Source organism: Somniosus microcephalus, chromosome 2 (assembly GCF_052327205.1).
Source record: "Somniosus microcephalus isolate GS21.2 chromosome 2, FLI_Smic_1.0, whole genome shotgun sequence".
NCBI lineage: Eukaryota > Metazoa > Chordata > Chondrichthyes > Squaliformes > Somniosidae > Somniosus > Somniosus microcephalus.
This window is the reverse complement of record NC_140988.1, coordinates 32,700,935-32,716,844: the sequence shown is the minus strand read 5'-3', so window position 1 is coordinate 32,716,844 and position 15,910 is coordinate 32,700,935.

Here is a 15,910-nt window from a genome sequence, read left to right as displayed (position 1 = left end):
CTCTTCCGAGGATAGAAGATATTTTCGCCTCACTATCCGGAGGGAAACGTTTCACCAAAATTGACTTGGCACAGGCATATCTACAGATGGAGGTTGAGGAGGCCTCTAAAAAGTATCTCACGATAAACACACACAAAGGCCTGTACCAGTAAAATCGACTGGTTTTCGGAGTAGCATCAGCTCCAGCTATCTGGCAAAGAGCTATGGAGCAAGTCCTGCAAGGGATTCCGGGGAATCAATGCTACCTGGACGACATCCTTGTAACAGGAGAAAATGACAACAAGCACTTTGCCAATTTGGAGCAGGTGCTCACTAGGCTGAAAGAACGGGGCCTACGAGCAAATCGCCCCAAGTGCGAATTTTTCCAGAAACAAATATCATATTGTGGCCATATAATTAACGAAGAAGGGTTGCATAAGTCACCTGAAAAAATTGAAGTGGTCATAACAGCCCCAGCACCTGAAAATGTCTCACAATTAAGGTCGTTCCTGGGATTGATAAATTACTATCATAAATTTTTACCGAACTTGTCAACTGTTCTGCACCCTCTTAATGCACTGCTACAAACGGGAGTAATTTGGAAATGGAGCGAAGACTGTAAACGTGCCTTCCATAAATGCAAAGGCTTGATCACATCCAAGGAAGTGTTGGCTCATTACAACCCATCACTGGCAATCAGACTGGCGTGCGATGCATCCCCTTACGGTGTAGGAGCGGTATTATCGCATAGATTCCCTGATGGCTCGGTGCGGCCGATAGCTTTTGCGTCACGCTCATTGAACTCAGCTGAGCGTAACTATGCCCAGATCGACAGGGAAGCACTCAGCCTGGTATGGGGAGTGAAGAAATTCAACCATTACCTACACGGACAAAAATTTACCTTGTTGACTGACCATCAACCCCTCGTCTCCATATTCAACCCTAAAAAGGGCGTTCACATTATGACAGCGCAAAGGCTACAGAGGTGGTCCCTTTTCCTAGGGGCACACCAATATGACATAGAATACAAAGGATCAAAACAGCATGGGAATGCCGACGGGTTATCGCACCTACCGTTGCCAACGGTAGAAGAGGCACTTACAGTGGACCCAGTGGAGATGTTCCACTCAACCATAGTGGAATGTCTACCAGTAACAAATTCTACCATTGAAAAGGAAACGAGAAAGGACCCGACTCTCTCACGAGTCTACGAATTAACGGTGAAGGGATGGCCAGCACATGGCGAGCCACTGTTGCCAGCATTCTCGCAAAGAAGAGAACAGCTGTCAGTGTGCCGAGGAACCTTGATGTGTGGATCCAGAGTGGTGTTCCACCCAAACTCCAGGATAAAGTGCTAAAGGAGCTTCACGAGGGGCACCTGGGTGGTGTAAAGTCTGTGGGTTATATGGTGAATTAATACACAGATTACAAGAGTAACTTTAACAGGACTTTACTATTCGAAGGTCAGGGTGAATCTGCCCAATAAATCCTTACACAGCACTTATATACCGGTGTGGTCACCACCGGTATTACAGTATACAGTAGCCAAGATAAAGTAGTGCAACCCTTAAAATAGTTCTCTTAAAGGTGGAACGTTACATACACTACAATCCTCCCTTTTTAGGTTAACAATATATACATATTCCCATTAATATAACATCTTAACATATATACAACTTTATGTGAAACAGTTCACAGATTCAGTCTCTCTGGAGGCTTCCGGACTCTGTCCGGATAACGCCTCGGTGGTGTAGTCATTTTCGGTGGTGTAGTAGGTTCTTCTGGCAAGGTCGATTCGGCTTGAAGGACCGTTTCAGGTTCATCGGATTCCAGTATTACCGGATCGGAGGTAAATGCTCTGGGTATCTCTGCTTCAACATTAGGCGTATAGAGTTGTGGAGTAGGTTGGGCCTTTGTGGATGATTCTATGATCTGGTCAACATGGCGCCTTATTATGCTTTCACCAATGTCCACGGTATACATCAACGGTCCTAGCCTTTTTCCAATAGTTCCCGGCTGCCATTTCTCGGTACGGTAGTCCCGGGCCAAAACTTGTTGACCTATCTGAAAGGATCTAGTTGGCCTTTCATTCATGCCTTGAAATTGCCGGTTCTCTACGTCCCGTCTGACGTTTGGCTTAATCAAATCCAGCCGGCATCTTATTCTTCTATTGAAAAACATCATGGCGGGAGTTTGGTTTGTGACCGCATGTGTCGCATTCCTGTACGCCAACAAGAAGTTATCTACCTTATGTTGTAGATTTATGTCTTCATTACCCATGGCCTTTATGGCCTTCTTGAAGGTCTGGACAAACCTTTCAGCTAATCCATTGGTGGCGGGATGGTATGGGGCGGACGTATAGTGCTTGACCCCATTGCTTTTTAAGAACTTCCTGAATTCTTCGGACACAAATTGCGGTCCATTATCAGAACAGATCTGTTCCGGCAGCCCATTCCTGGCAAATATGGTCCTTAATACTGTGATGGTTTTTTCCGTGGTGGTGGAGGACATTTTTATTACCTCCGGCCACTTGGAGTGTGCATCCACCGCGATTAAAAACATTGAGTCCATAAATGGACCAGCAAAGTCGATATGTACCTTTTGCCATGGAGATGAGGGCCACTCCCATGGATGCAGAGGAGCTTGTGGTGGCGTGTTTTGGACCTTCTGGCATCCTAGACAGCTCTTGGTTATTTCTTCGATGTCTCCATCGATACCTGGCCACCACACAAACGCTCTGGCTAGGTTCTTCATTTTCACTCCACCCAGATGCCTCTCGTGAAGCTCCTTTAGTACTTTCTGCTGGAGTTTGGGTGGAATCACCACTCTAGATCCACAAATCAAGGTTCCTCAGCACACTGACAGCTGTTCTCTTCTGTGTGAAAATGCTGGCAGCATTGGTTCACCATGTACTGGCCATCCCTCCACCGCTCGTGAGAGAGTCGGGTCATTTCTTGTTTCCTTTTCGATCATGGAATTTGTTACTGGTAGACATTCCATTATGGTTGAGTGGAACATCTCCACTGGGTCCACTGTAGTCGTCTCTTCTTCCACTGGCAACGGTAGGCGCGATAACCCATCAGCATTTCCATGCTGTTTGGACCTTTTGTATTCGATGTCATATTGGTGTGCCCCTAGTAGAACAGACCACCTCTGTAGCCTTTGTGCTGTCATAGTGGAAACGGCCTTGTTAGGGTTGAATATGGACACCAACGGCTGGTGGTCTGTCAGCAATGTAAACTTCTTGCCCTGCAGGTAATGATTGAATTTCTTTACTCCCCACACAAGGCTAAGAGCCTCCCTATCTATCTGAGCATAATTTCGCTCAGCGGAGGTCAATGATCGGGACGCAAATGCGACTGGCCTTTCCGAGCCATTTGGTAACTTGTGTGAGAGTACAGCTCCAATACCATAAGGGGAAGCATCACAAGCTAGACGAAGAGGTAGCGTTGGGTTGAAGTGAGCCAACACTTCCTCAGAGGTAATCAACACCTTGCTTCTGCAAAAGGCCTTCTTACAGTCCTCGCTCCACTTCCATGGTACTTCTTTCAGCAACAGAGCATTCAGCGGATGCAGCACCGTGGATAGATTTGGCAGAAACTTATGGTAATAATTAATCAACCCCAGAAACGACCTCAACTGTGATACATTTTCCGGAGCGGGGGCCTTCACGACCGCTTCGATCTTGTCAGGTGACTTGTGCAGCCCCTCTTGGTCAATGACATGACCGCAGTACGAGATCCGTTTCTGGAAGAACTCACACTTCTGGCGATTAACTCGAAGGCCATATTCCTTCAACCTGGTGAGCACCAGTTTCAAATTTGTGAGGTGTTCCTCCTCGTCTTCTCCCGTAATCAGGATATCGTCCAAGTAACACTGAGTGCTTGGAATACCCTGTAAGACCTGCTCCATGGCCCTCTGCCAAATTGCTGGAGCCGAAGCTACTCCAAAAACCAGTCTATTATATCGATACAAGCCTCTGTGCGTGTTGATTGTGAGATACTGGCGTGACTCTTCCTCGACCTCCATCTGTAAATATGCTTGTGCCAGGTCTATCTTGGTGAAGTGTTTCCCGCCAGACAATGAAGCAAAGATATCCTCAATCCGCGGAAGCGGGTATTGTACCGTGTGAAGCACCAGATTAACTGTGATCTTGAAGTCTCCGCAGATGCGGACCTTCCCCGGTCCCCCTGGCTTGTTACTTGATGAAGACTTCATGACGGGAACAATGGGCGTGGCCCACTCACTCCAGTCCACCTTCGACAGTACCCCTGCACGTTCAAGCTCTTCCAGTTCTGCCTCCACAGCAGGTCGTATCGCGTAAGGTACCGATATGGCTTTGAAAAATTTTGGGCTTGCATGTTCTGCAATCTTGATTTTTGCCTTAATTCCTCTCAGTGTTCCCAGTCCCTGCTGGAATACCTCTTTAGCCTCGTCCAATATTCTGGACAACCGTTCAGGTTTGACATCTTTCTTTCCGAAATCTACCGTCATTGTGTTTAGTGAGTGCCAGTCTATCTTTATTTTCCTGATCCACTCCCATCGCAGAAGTGGTGGACCTCCCTCGGGTAGTACATATAAGTCCATTCCTTGGTGATCTTTGCCCTTGTGTCTCACCTTGACTTTTATCTTTCCGATGGGGTATACTTTATGCCCCGTGTATGTCTACAATACTATCTCCGTATCCCGTAGGGGAATATGTTTGAATAACTTTTTGTAATCTTGTTTATTCATGACCGTCAACGCCGATCCGGTGTCCACTTCCATCTTCACTTGGACTTTTGCAATCTGCAGTGTGACCCAGATAGTTTGTCGGTCAGCTTCTTTACTCACATTGTGAATCCTCAGACTACCCAGTTCCTTGCTGTTGGGGTCTGAATCCGAATTCAGTTCATCTGGACTCTTCACAGTCACCTTATGTACCTTTCTGTACTTCTTCTGCGGTGACTTATTGTTGCTGGTCTTCTTTCCTGACCGGCATACTTTAGCTATGTGACCAAGTTTGCCACATTTTCTACATGCCTCGTTTTTAAACCAGCATTGGTTCTGGTCGTGTGTTGTCTTCCCACAACGGTAACATTTAGTTGTACCCGAAGTCATTTGATCCACACTGAGTACCGCTGTCTTCAGCTGCATTTCCGCCGTGCCTCTCGCTGCGGCTTCGTGCGATGCTGCAATAAGGACAGCCTTATCAAGTGTAAGATCGTTCTCTTCGAGCAGTCACTTTTGTGTTCCTTCCTTCGACATCCTGCACACGAGCTTGTCTCTCAGTGCCTCTGTCAGATTTACCCCAAACTGACAGTATTTTGCTAGCCTACACAGTTCAACCAGGTACTCCACGTTGCTTTCCTCCTTTAGTTGCGTTCTCCCGTAAAATTTAGCTCGTTCCGCTAACATCAGCGGTGTGGGGTTCACATGATCCTTCAGGACAGCAACAATATTAGCGAAAGACTGATCCGCCGGTTTAGCTGGTGATAGAAGATGCTTCAATAACCCGTATGTCTTCGCACCCATTGAGTTTAGTAAGGTTAGAGCTTTATCATAATTTGCTATCTTATTGACCTTACAATATATCTCGATGCGTTCTACATACGTGGTCCAATCTTCCACAACAGAATCGAATTCGTTGATGTTGCCACGCTTAGGCATCTTCACAATCTTCCTGAGAAACAACAACGAAATTTTTCTTTAACTTTTTTTTTCCAAAAATGGCGGTTTCCCGCGCTTGTCTTCTTCCCCGCCCACTTTCAAAATGGCGGTTTCCCACTCCTGTCTTCTTCTCCACCTACTGGCGGGAGGGGTAAGCATTTCCCTCGGGCGACGACCGCTGGCTTTCGGGGTTCGCAGCCTGCGCGCCAACTTCAGTGCGTTCTTTGTTCCCTTTTCTCGGCAGGGCAACCGGCGCTGGGGACAACCCGTTGACGGCGAACAGTTCCAGCCGCTGGCTGAATCTCCTCGGTCTCCCTCACTCGGCTCTGTCTCTCCCGCTCGCTCCGGCTCTGTCTCTCCCTCAGCGGCTTCCAATCGCGCCTCCCAGCCCTCTCGCAGTCCGGTCCTTTCCCCCCCCGGCTGCAGCTGAGTTCTCCGCGGTTTCTTATTTTTATTTCTTCCCGCGCCTTACGATCCCGGTCGCAGCGCCTCGCGGCCTCGGTAGCTGCCCGGCCTTTCGCCAGTCGCAGTCGAGCTGTCTCATGACGCTGTTGCGTCTCCCAGCCCGCTTGTAGCCCGGTCTCTCACACCGGCTGCGTTCCCGCTGGTAGCCCGGTCTCTCACACCGGCTGCGTTCCCACTTGCACCGCGGCTTCCGTGCCCCACGCTGCCCCAGTCTCAGCGCCTCTGGGCCCGACTTCTGTCCGGCTCCTTTCCCCCCCGACCGTGGTCGAGTTCACCGCCCTTCCTCCGTTCCTTTTTTTTAAATTTTCCCCCTACTCACAGTCAACGTGGCCGACTTGCTTCTCGTGGCTGATCGGCTCACTCACCACCGTGGCAGAAGGGACGATCACTGCCTGTTGCTGATGGAAGGCGTCGTGTCTGAATTCTTCCTTCTTCCTTGCTCTGCAGACTCGAGTCTTCTCTCAGCAGAATGACGAGGGCGGGTGCCTCCTCTCGACGCTCGTTAACTGCTTCGGATGTATCACTGCCGCAGGGTAAGATCGAACTCGTCGCCACTGTAAAGTCTGTGGGTTATATGGTGAATTAATACACAGACTACAAGAGTAACTTTAACAGGACTTTACTATTCGAAGGTCAGGGCGAATCTGCCCAATAAATCCTTACACAGCACTTATATACCGGTGTGGTCACCACCGGTATTACAGTATACAGTAGCCAAGATAAAGTAGTGCAACCCTTAAAATAGTTCTCTTAAAGGTGGAACGTTACATACACTACAGGTGGAGTGAAAATGAAGAACCTTGCCAGAGCGTTTGTGTGGTGGCCAGGTATCGATGGAGACATCGAAGAAATGACCAAGAGCTGTCTAGGATGCCAGAAGGTCCAAAACGCCCCACCACAAGCCCCTCTACATCCATGGGAGTGGCCCTCATCTCCATGGCAAAGGGTACACATCGACTTTGCTGGTCCATTTATGGACTCAATGTTCTTAATCGCGGTTGATGCACACTCCAAGTGGCCGGAGGTAATAAAGATGTCCTCCACCACCACGGAAAAAACCATCACAGTATTAAGGACCATATTTGCCAGGAATGGGCTGCCTGAACAGATCTGTTCTGATAATGGACCGCAATTTGTGTCCGAAGAATTCAGGAAGTTCTTAAAAAACAATGGGGTTAAGCACTACACGTCTGCCCCATACCATCCCGCCACCAATGGATTAGCTGAAAGGATTGTCCAGACCTTCAAGAAGGCCATAAAGGCCATGGGTAATGAAGACATTAATCTACAACATAAGGTAGATAACTACTTGTTTGCGTACAGGAATGCAACACATGTGGTTACAAACCAAACTCCCGCCATGATGTTTTTCAATAGAAGACTAAGATGCCGGCTGGATTTGATCAAGCCAAACATCAGAAGGGTGGTAGAGAACCGGCAATTTCAAGGCATGAATGAAAGGCCAACTAGAACCTTCCAGATAGGTCAACAAGTTTTGGCCCGGGACTACCGTACCGAGAAATGGCAGCCTGGAACTATTTGCACACGACTAGGACCGCTGATGTATACTGATGTAAGAAAAAGGAGACTTACCATCAAGTAACTTTAAAGTAAGCTTTAAGTAACTTATAAACACACTATATACACAAGAGAGGTCTTTACCATGCCTCTGGTAGAAGCCTCTTACAATACTGAACAGACCAGTATTTATACCAGTCCAACAGGAAGTGACATATGACAGGAAGTGAGGTATGTACACAGTTCATAGTTCATAGTTCACAGGAAGTGATGACATAACTTCCCGGAAGTTATCATTTTTATCACATTCTTCCCTCCTGCAGGATTTGGAGGCTGTGGTCTACCTTTTGGTCCGCAGCCGCCGAACAAGGAAGAGTCGCACCCGTTTGGATTCCCGTCGTAGAGGGTCGCTGGTCCGCTTACATGCGGTTGGCCATTGGTCAGAGTCTGTGTGGCCTGGATTGCCCTGTGAAGGGTCGGGGAGATCATGGCTTCGAGTACGAGCCCCAATAGGTTCAAAGTCGGACTGCCTCTGTTCAGAGGGAGGTGCAGAGCTGGTCTGTGGTGGATCAGTACTTTCATGCGCGGTACTGGGAGGGTCGCAACCTTGAGCACGGGGTTCTACCAGCACCAAGCTAGTTGGTGTCCGATCAGGATCCTGGAGAGGGGCACCCGATAGGTCCCAAGAGTTTCCTGGTGAAATACCATCACCCGATGTCCCACTAGGTCCTGGTGGGCAGGGAGCCAGATCCCGTAATGATACGGTAGATTCTCGGCCGTCGGAATATCGTATGTTTGCATAGGTGGGGTTGGCATCGGTTAGTTCGACCTCGTCTACAAGAGGGTCATTTTTAGACGTCCGAACGTATCTTCGGAGTAATACAGGTCCAGGAGTAGTTAGCCATGATGGGAGTGATGTCCCATGAGATGAGCGACGCTGGAATCCAAAGAACCGCTCATGAGGTGTAGTATTTGTGGCTGTAGAAAGCAGGGACCGTATAGAGTGCAATGCATCCGGAAGCACTGTTTCCCATTGCTGGTCTGGGAGGCCCCGAGATCTTAAAGCGAGACGTACGGAATTCTAGATGATACCGTTATACCTCTCTACCTGCCCATTTCCGATGGGATGGTATGGTGTTGTTTTGCTTGTAGCAATTCCCCGTTCTGAGAGGTAGTCCTTGAGTTCCCTTGACATAAAAGATGGACCCCGATCTGAGTGAATATAAGCCGGCATGCCACAGAGAGAAAATACCTGCTCAAGGCAGCAGATTACTGTGAACGCCAGCATATTGGAGCAGGGGAAGGCAAACGGAAAACGTGAATATTCGTCGATCATGGTGAGCAAATATGTGTTCCGAGTTGAAGAGGGCACTGGGCCCTTAAAATCGATGCTAAGTCGTTGCATTGGTTGGGTTGCATGTATGAGTATACCATCTGAGGGGCGGAAGAACTGAGGTTTTAATTCCGCACAAAGCCGGCATTCTGAGCATATTTTCTTTACATCTCCAGTGGAAAAAGGGAGATTCCGTGATCGTACGAAATGTAGCATGCGCGTAACGCCAGGATGACACAAACCATTGTGGACATCCATGAGAGTGGAGGATGACATAGTGGAGCAGAATGCCCGTGTGAGGGTGTCCGGGGCCACATTCTCCTTGCCAGGCTGATAGAGAATGGTATAACCAAAAGAGGCCAGTTCCATCCTCCAAAGTTGTATTTTATTATTCTTAATTTTGGTTCGTTTTCGATTATCGAGCATGAAGGCGACTGATCGTTGGTCCGTGATCAATGTAAAGTGCTGGCGAGCTAGAAAATGGTTCCACTTCCGTACTGCCTCTATGATGGCTGTGGCTTCTTTCTCAACCGGAGGATAATGTAGCTCGGCACCTTGTAAGGTCCTGGACATAAATGCTACAGGACGACCTTCCTGATTCAGAGTAGCCGAGATCGCCACCTCCGAGGCATCACATTCAACCACGAAAGGGAGATTCTCATCAATGGAGTGAAGAGCCGCTTTCTCCAACTGTTTTTTGAGAAGGTTAAAGGCTGCAACAGCCGCTGTTCCCAGTGGAAATGATCTAGCATGCAGCAAGGGTTGGATTTTGTCTGAAAAATGAGGAATCCATTTAGCGTAGTATGCAAACAGACCGAGAGCCCGACGTAAAGAAGCCGGATTCTTAGGTGACGGGAGCTCTTGGAGCGGGCGAAGTCTTTCTGGGTCTGGCTTAATGATACCATTGCCTACGCAGTAGCCAAGGATGTTGATGGTCGGTTGCGACTCAACAGATTTGGATTCATTCAGGGTCAAATTACGGCGATGGAGGGCATCCTGAAATTTTTGGAGGTTGGAGTCGTGTTCCTGTTGATCGTGACCTGCAATGGTAATGTTATCAAGATAGGGAAAAGTGTCCCTTAGGTTTTCCTGCTTAACCAGGCCATCCATTGCCCGTTGAAAGACAGCCACTCCATTAGTAACCCCGAATGGGAGGCGACGAAATTGGTACAGCCGTCCATTAGCCTCAAAGGCTGTGTACTGCTTATCTGAGACCTTCAAGGGTAACTGATGATAGGCACTTTTTAAATCGTAAGTTGAGAACACTTTGTATTTGGCCAGTTTATTAACCATATCATCAATGCGTGGCAATGGATAGGCGTCCAAGTCGGTATATTGATTGATGGTTTGCGAATAATCGATGCATAGTCGCTGTTTGTGAGGTTTTAGAGGGTTCTTGACAATGACGACTTGAGCCCGCCAGGGCGATGAATATGGTTCAATGATATCCTCTGCTAGAAGTCGAGAGATTTCAGCCGCAATAAAAGATTGGTCTTCCTGATTAAAGCGCCGCGATTTCGTTATTATCGGTTTGCATTGAGGCGGAATACTGGCAAATAATGAGGGTTCATCAAGTGAAGCTGCTGATAATGCACAAAGTGGTAATTTAGACGGTATATTAGAAATAGTAAGTCCGGGTTTGGATCCACCAAACTCAATGGTGAGTTTCTTATGCTGTTTTTGGAAGTCCAGCCCTAAGAGGAGATCACTACATAAGTCCTTGAGCACCGAAAGTCGGGTGGAGGGATACATACGACCATGAAGTGTCATATCAACAACACAAAAGCCGGAGATTCTGGTATTAAGTGATGACTGGGCCATCGCAATTGCCTGGTCCGATGGGAAGACATGTAGTTTCAATTTCGCAACAATCTGTTCCTTAATGAAACTATCAGTACTTCCTGAGTCAATTAAGGCATCTAAGGTATGCCCTTTAATTGAAATTTTTGTGGCTGCATGAGACAGGTTCTGTGGGCAAGCAGCTGTAATTGGTGTCGTTGCACAGAGAGTGGCTAAAACTCTCGGTGTGCTTCTTCGGGAGAGAGCTCGAGAGGAAGCTTGATAGGTCCTAGCTGGAGCATCTTGATAGGCCCTAATTGGGGCAGTTCGGTAGGCCTTAGCTGGATTGGCCCTCGTAGAGGCCCTTGATAGGCAAACTTTAGCAAAGTGTCCTTTTTTCCCGCAATAACTGCAGATTGCATTGCGAGCAGGGCAGGTTTTCCTAGGGTGAAAAGCATCTCCACAAAAGAAGCATTCCTTCCTAGATTGCCAAGAGGCTGCTAAAGTGGGGTCGTCCTCCTCTTCTTCATCAGAATTATCAGAATTAGATTCCCCCATGATAGGGTTCACCTGAGACCGCTTGAATTGTCTGGTTGCAGCTGCAGCAGCAGATCGAGATCTGGGCAGCTGATAGAGGTCTGCATTTCTCTTTGCCAAATCCAGTGAACAAGCTAGGTCAAAAGCTTTTTGTAGCTCAAGTGTTTTACTTCCTAGTAGACGCTGGCGTATAAATGGAGAGGCAATCCCGCAGATGAAAGCATCACGAATCATTTCTTGGCGGTACAGCTCAGCTGAGGCTGCCTGAAAGTTACAATCTACGCTGAGCCTGCGAAGTTCTTGCAGGAATTCGTCAATTGATTCCCCTGGCCCTTGTCGGGCTGTGGCCAGTAGATGTCTAGCATAGACCTCATTTGTGGTCTTCGCATACAGTTTCTTAAGTGCCCGAATCACCTCTTCGTAATTATCCCATTCATCAACATATTCGAACACTTTTGGGGTCACATAATTGACAAGTATCTTCAATTTAGCAGGAGCATCCGCTTTACATTCATCCAGAAAATTCTCAAAAGTACGATACCAATGCTTCCATACCCTGCCAGCTGCTGGTGTATTCGGGTCCAAGTCCAGACGAATAGGTCTAAGGATTTTCTCCATGATGGGTGGTTCGCTGGATCCTTAACTTCCGAGTTTGTCTGAAGGTCTAGTATTTGTCAGTGTAAATATTAAGTTACTTAAATTGATGTAAGAAAAAGGAGACTTACCATCAAGTAACTTTAAAGTAAGCTTTAAGTAACTTATAAACACACTATATACACAAGAGAGGTCTTTACCATGCCTCTGGTAGAAGCCTCTTACAATACTGAACAGACCAGTATTTATACCAGTCCAACAGGAAGTGACATATGACAGGAAGTGAGGTATGTACACAGTTCATAGTTCATAGTTCACAGGAAGTGATGACATAACTTCCCGGAAGTTATCATTTTTATCACATATACCGTGGACATTGGTGAAAGCATAATAAGGCGCCATGCTGGCCAGATCATAGAGTCATCCGAAAAGGGACAACCTACACCACAACTCTATACGCCTAATGATGAAGCAGAGATACCCATAGTATCTACCTCCGATCCGGTGATACTGGAACCAGATGAACCCGACACTGGCATTCAAACCGGATCGACCTTGCCAAAAGAACCTACTACACCACCGAAAACTACTACACCACCGAGGCGTTATCCGGACCGAGTCAGGAAGCCTCCAGAGAGACTGACTTATAATTGATTAACTGCAGCAAATGTGTAGATTATTGTTCTTGTAAACATGTTAATTAATGATTACTTAAAATGTTATGTTGTGGGGGACTACGGTCTCCCGCGTAAAGAAATAGGCAACACAGCGAGCTACAAGAAATAGGTCTTTACTCCAACTCTCACAATACAGTACTGAATTCGTAAAGCCCGCGAACCTGTGATGACTCACGGATTGGTCACCTGCTGGAACCTGATTGGTTTTCCTTCTCTCAGCAGCAGGCAAGTCTGAACATGCCTTATTCCTCTCAGTTTGCAACTGTCTTGCGGGGGGAGGGGAATACAGCAGTTAAAAGGGGATTATACAGGTTTATCTACATACACACAGTGTTTCCCCAATGCCACATTGTACTAATTATCTAAAAGGGGAGGAATTGTAGTGTATGTACCTTTAAGAGCCCCTGTGTACTGTAATACCGGTAGTGACCACTCGGGTATATAAGCCTGTATAGCGTCTTGTATCTTTTAGTTCACCTCCAGACTTTGTTCAGTAAACACCTGTTCAACCAACTCCTGCATTCCGTGTCTCCATTAACACACGGATACAACATCACCCTTGTCCATTTTAACCTCTCTGTGACTATTGAGTTATTTCATTTACTCACGATTGCACAATCATTCATTCATTTACTGAGGTTTTGCCGCCTCTCAGCTTAAAAGGATTTCCCGCCTCCCGGGTTAGGGGATTTTCCGCCCCTGCCAGCTTACTTTTTCAGCCAGAAGGACTCGTCCTTCACCAAGTGCTAAAACAACCCGTTTAACTACTTCTTAAGAGCCGCACATCGTGGGCCTACCAGGTTTCTAAATGCCTGTTTTCCGGTACCGCAGTCCGGCAGTTTTAACTGCCTTCAATTAAAGGTGTCTTTCTTTTTATAGTTCTTTTTGTACGTCGATCTTACTTGACGTCTCACCAGCGATTAACCTCTAATTTTACAGGTGTTAATTTAAACGTACTCACCCATCTTAGGTTATCGTTGTCTGAGAGTTTTGTTCAGATCGCGCATCCCATCCTCGTCGTCAACTGATGTAAGCCCCCAAAGTGTGGACCAAGTGATATACAAGGTTGACGTCACCGGCTTGTTGCAAGAAAGACAGACCAAATAATTGAAGTCACAACGGTTTATTCAGGCCTGGGGAGAACCTCTCATGTCCCTATGTGAGTTCAACTCCAACAAGCCATTCAAAGATACACATATTTATACACACTTTGCCAGCCATACCTCCTCGGAGATCCAATCAATTTAAAAGTTTACACATTAATCACTATCCGGGAGTGGCTGTTCATACAAAGGTAACACATAATACAAGTTTTGTTTCCCTGTAAATGAGTCATGCCTGTCTTGCCCATGTAAGTTTCATTTCACTGAAAATGAGTCATGCTTGTCTTGCCCCTGTAAGTTTTGTTTCTCCTCTGAACTTGCAAGTTTTGTTTCTGCAAGTCAAGCATAGGTATGGTTAGTATATTTCATCCTGGAACATTCTGTGGCTTCACCTGTTTTAAACCTGCTTTTCTGTAGGTGAATCCTGTCTGTCTTGCCCTTTTTCTGTCCAATTTTTAATATCTTACTTCAGTGAGCCACCTTCTTGAACCACTGCAATCTGTGCGTTGAAGGTACTCCCACAGTGCTGTTAGGGAGTGAGTTCCAGGATTTTGACCCAGTGACGCTGAAGGATCGGCGATATACTTCCAAGTCAGGATGTTGTGTGACTTGGAGGGGAACTTGGAGGTGGTGGTGTTACATAGAAACATAGAAGATAGGAGCAGGAGTAGGCCATTCGGCCCTTCGAGCCTGCTCCGCCATTCAATGAGATCATGGCTGGTCATCCAAATTCAGTACCCTGTCCCTGCCTTCTCCCCATATCCCTTGATCCCTTTAGCCTCAAGAAATATATCCAACTCTTTCTTGAATATATTTAATGAACTGGCCTCCACCGCCCTCTGTGGCAGAGAATTCCACAGGTTCACCACTCTCTGGGTGAAGAAATTCCTCCTCATTTCAGTCCTAAATGGCTTACCCCTTATCCTTAGACTTTGACCCCTGGTTCTGGACTCCCCGGCCATCAGAAACATCCTTTCTGCATCTAGTCTGTCCAGACCTGACAGAATTTTATAGGTTTCGATGAGATCCCCTCTCAATCTTCTAAACTCCAGTGGCCTAGAAATTGGGTTCTGGTCTTGCCAGGGCTGTAGCGCCAGAAAGTTTGCGCCAGCGGTAATGCGGCAGCGCGCGACGAAAATTCGGGTGCGCCGGGCCCAGACGGCGGCGGGCGCTAAAACCCTCCTTTAGCGCCTCAAAACGGGCGTGAACTTGGGTTTCCCGACGCTAATCCCCTGCTGCGGCACCCGATGCGGTGCGGCAGGCGGGGGAACTGCAGGCCTCCTCCTCCTGTTAAAGAGGAGCTGCCTGCAGCCGACAACTGTCCGGCGGATTGACCCGACATCTGAGCCCGGCACCTCGGGGAAGTGCCGGGCTCGCATGAGACACTGATCAGGGCCGCGGGGGGGGAATGCAGGAGTCCGGGAAGGGAGGTGCGGGCAGGCGGCCGCCGGGAACGCGGCCGGCCACCGCTCCACCTTTATGCGCCGGCGCACACTGGGGGAAGACTCTGTTGCCAGAGTCTTAGTTGCGCCTGCCACGGGCGAGGCGGGCGCAACTGAATTTCGGCTTGGGGCCGGGTTACCACGGCAACCGGGACGCTGCGCACACCGATGACGTCATCGGTGCCGGCGCAGCGCTACCGGTGCAATGTCGATTTAGGGCCCCAGGGAATTTCTCAACTGGCCATAACTCCGGCGCTAGGCCCTCTAGCGCCTCAAATGCGGCGCTAAGCCTACCGAATTTCTAGGCCCAGTGGGTATAAGCCCAATTGAAACAATCTCTCCTCGTACATCATTCCTGCCATCCCAGGTATCAGCCTGGTGAATCTTCGGTGCACTCCCTCCATGGCAAGAATGTCCTTCCTCAGGTAAGGTGACCAAAACTGCACACAATACTCAAGGTGCGGTCTCACCAATGCCCTGTACAACTGCAGCAAGACATCCTTGTTCTTGTACTCGAACCCTCTTGGTACGAAGGCCAACATACTATTTGCCTTCTTAATCGCCTGCTGCACCTGCATGCTTACCCTCAGCGACTAGTGCACAAGAAAACCCAGGTCTCTTTGCACTTCCCCTTCTCCCAATCTATTGCCATTCAAATAATAATCTGCCTTCCTGTTTTTGCCACCAAAGTGGATAACCTCACATTTATCCACATTATAGTGCATTTGCCATGTTTCTGCCCAATCACCCAACGTGCCCAAATCGTACTGGAGTTTCATGACATCCTCCTCACAGCATACCCTCCCACCCAGCTTTGTGTCATCTGCAAATTTG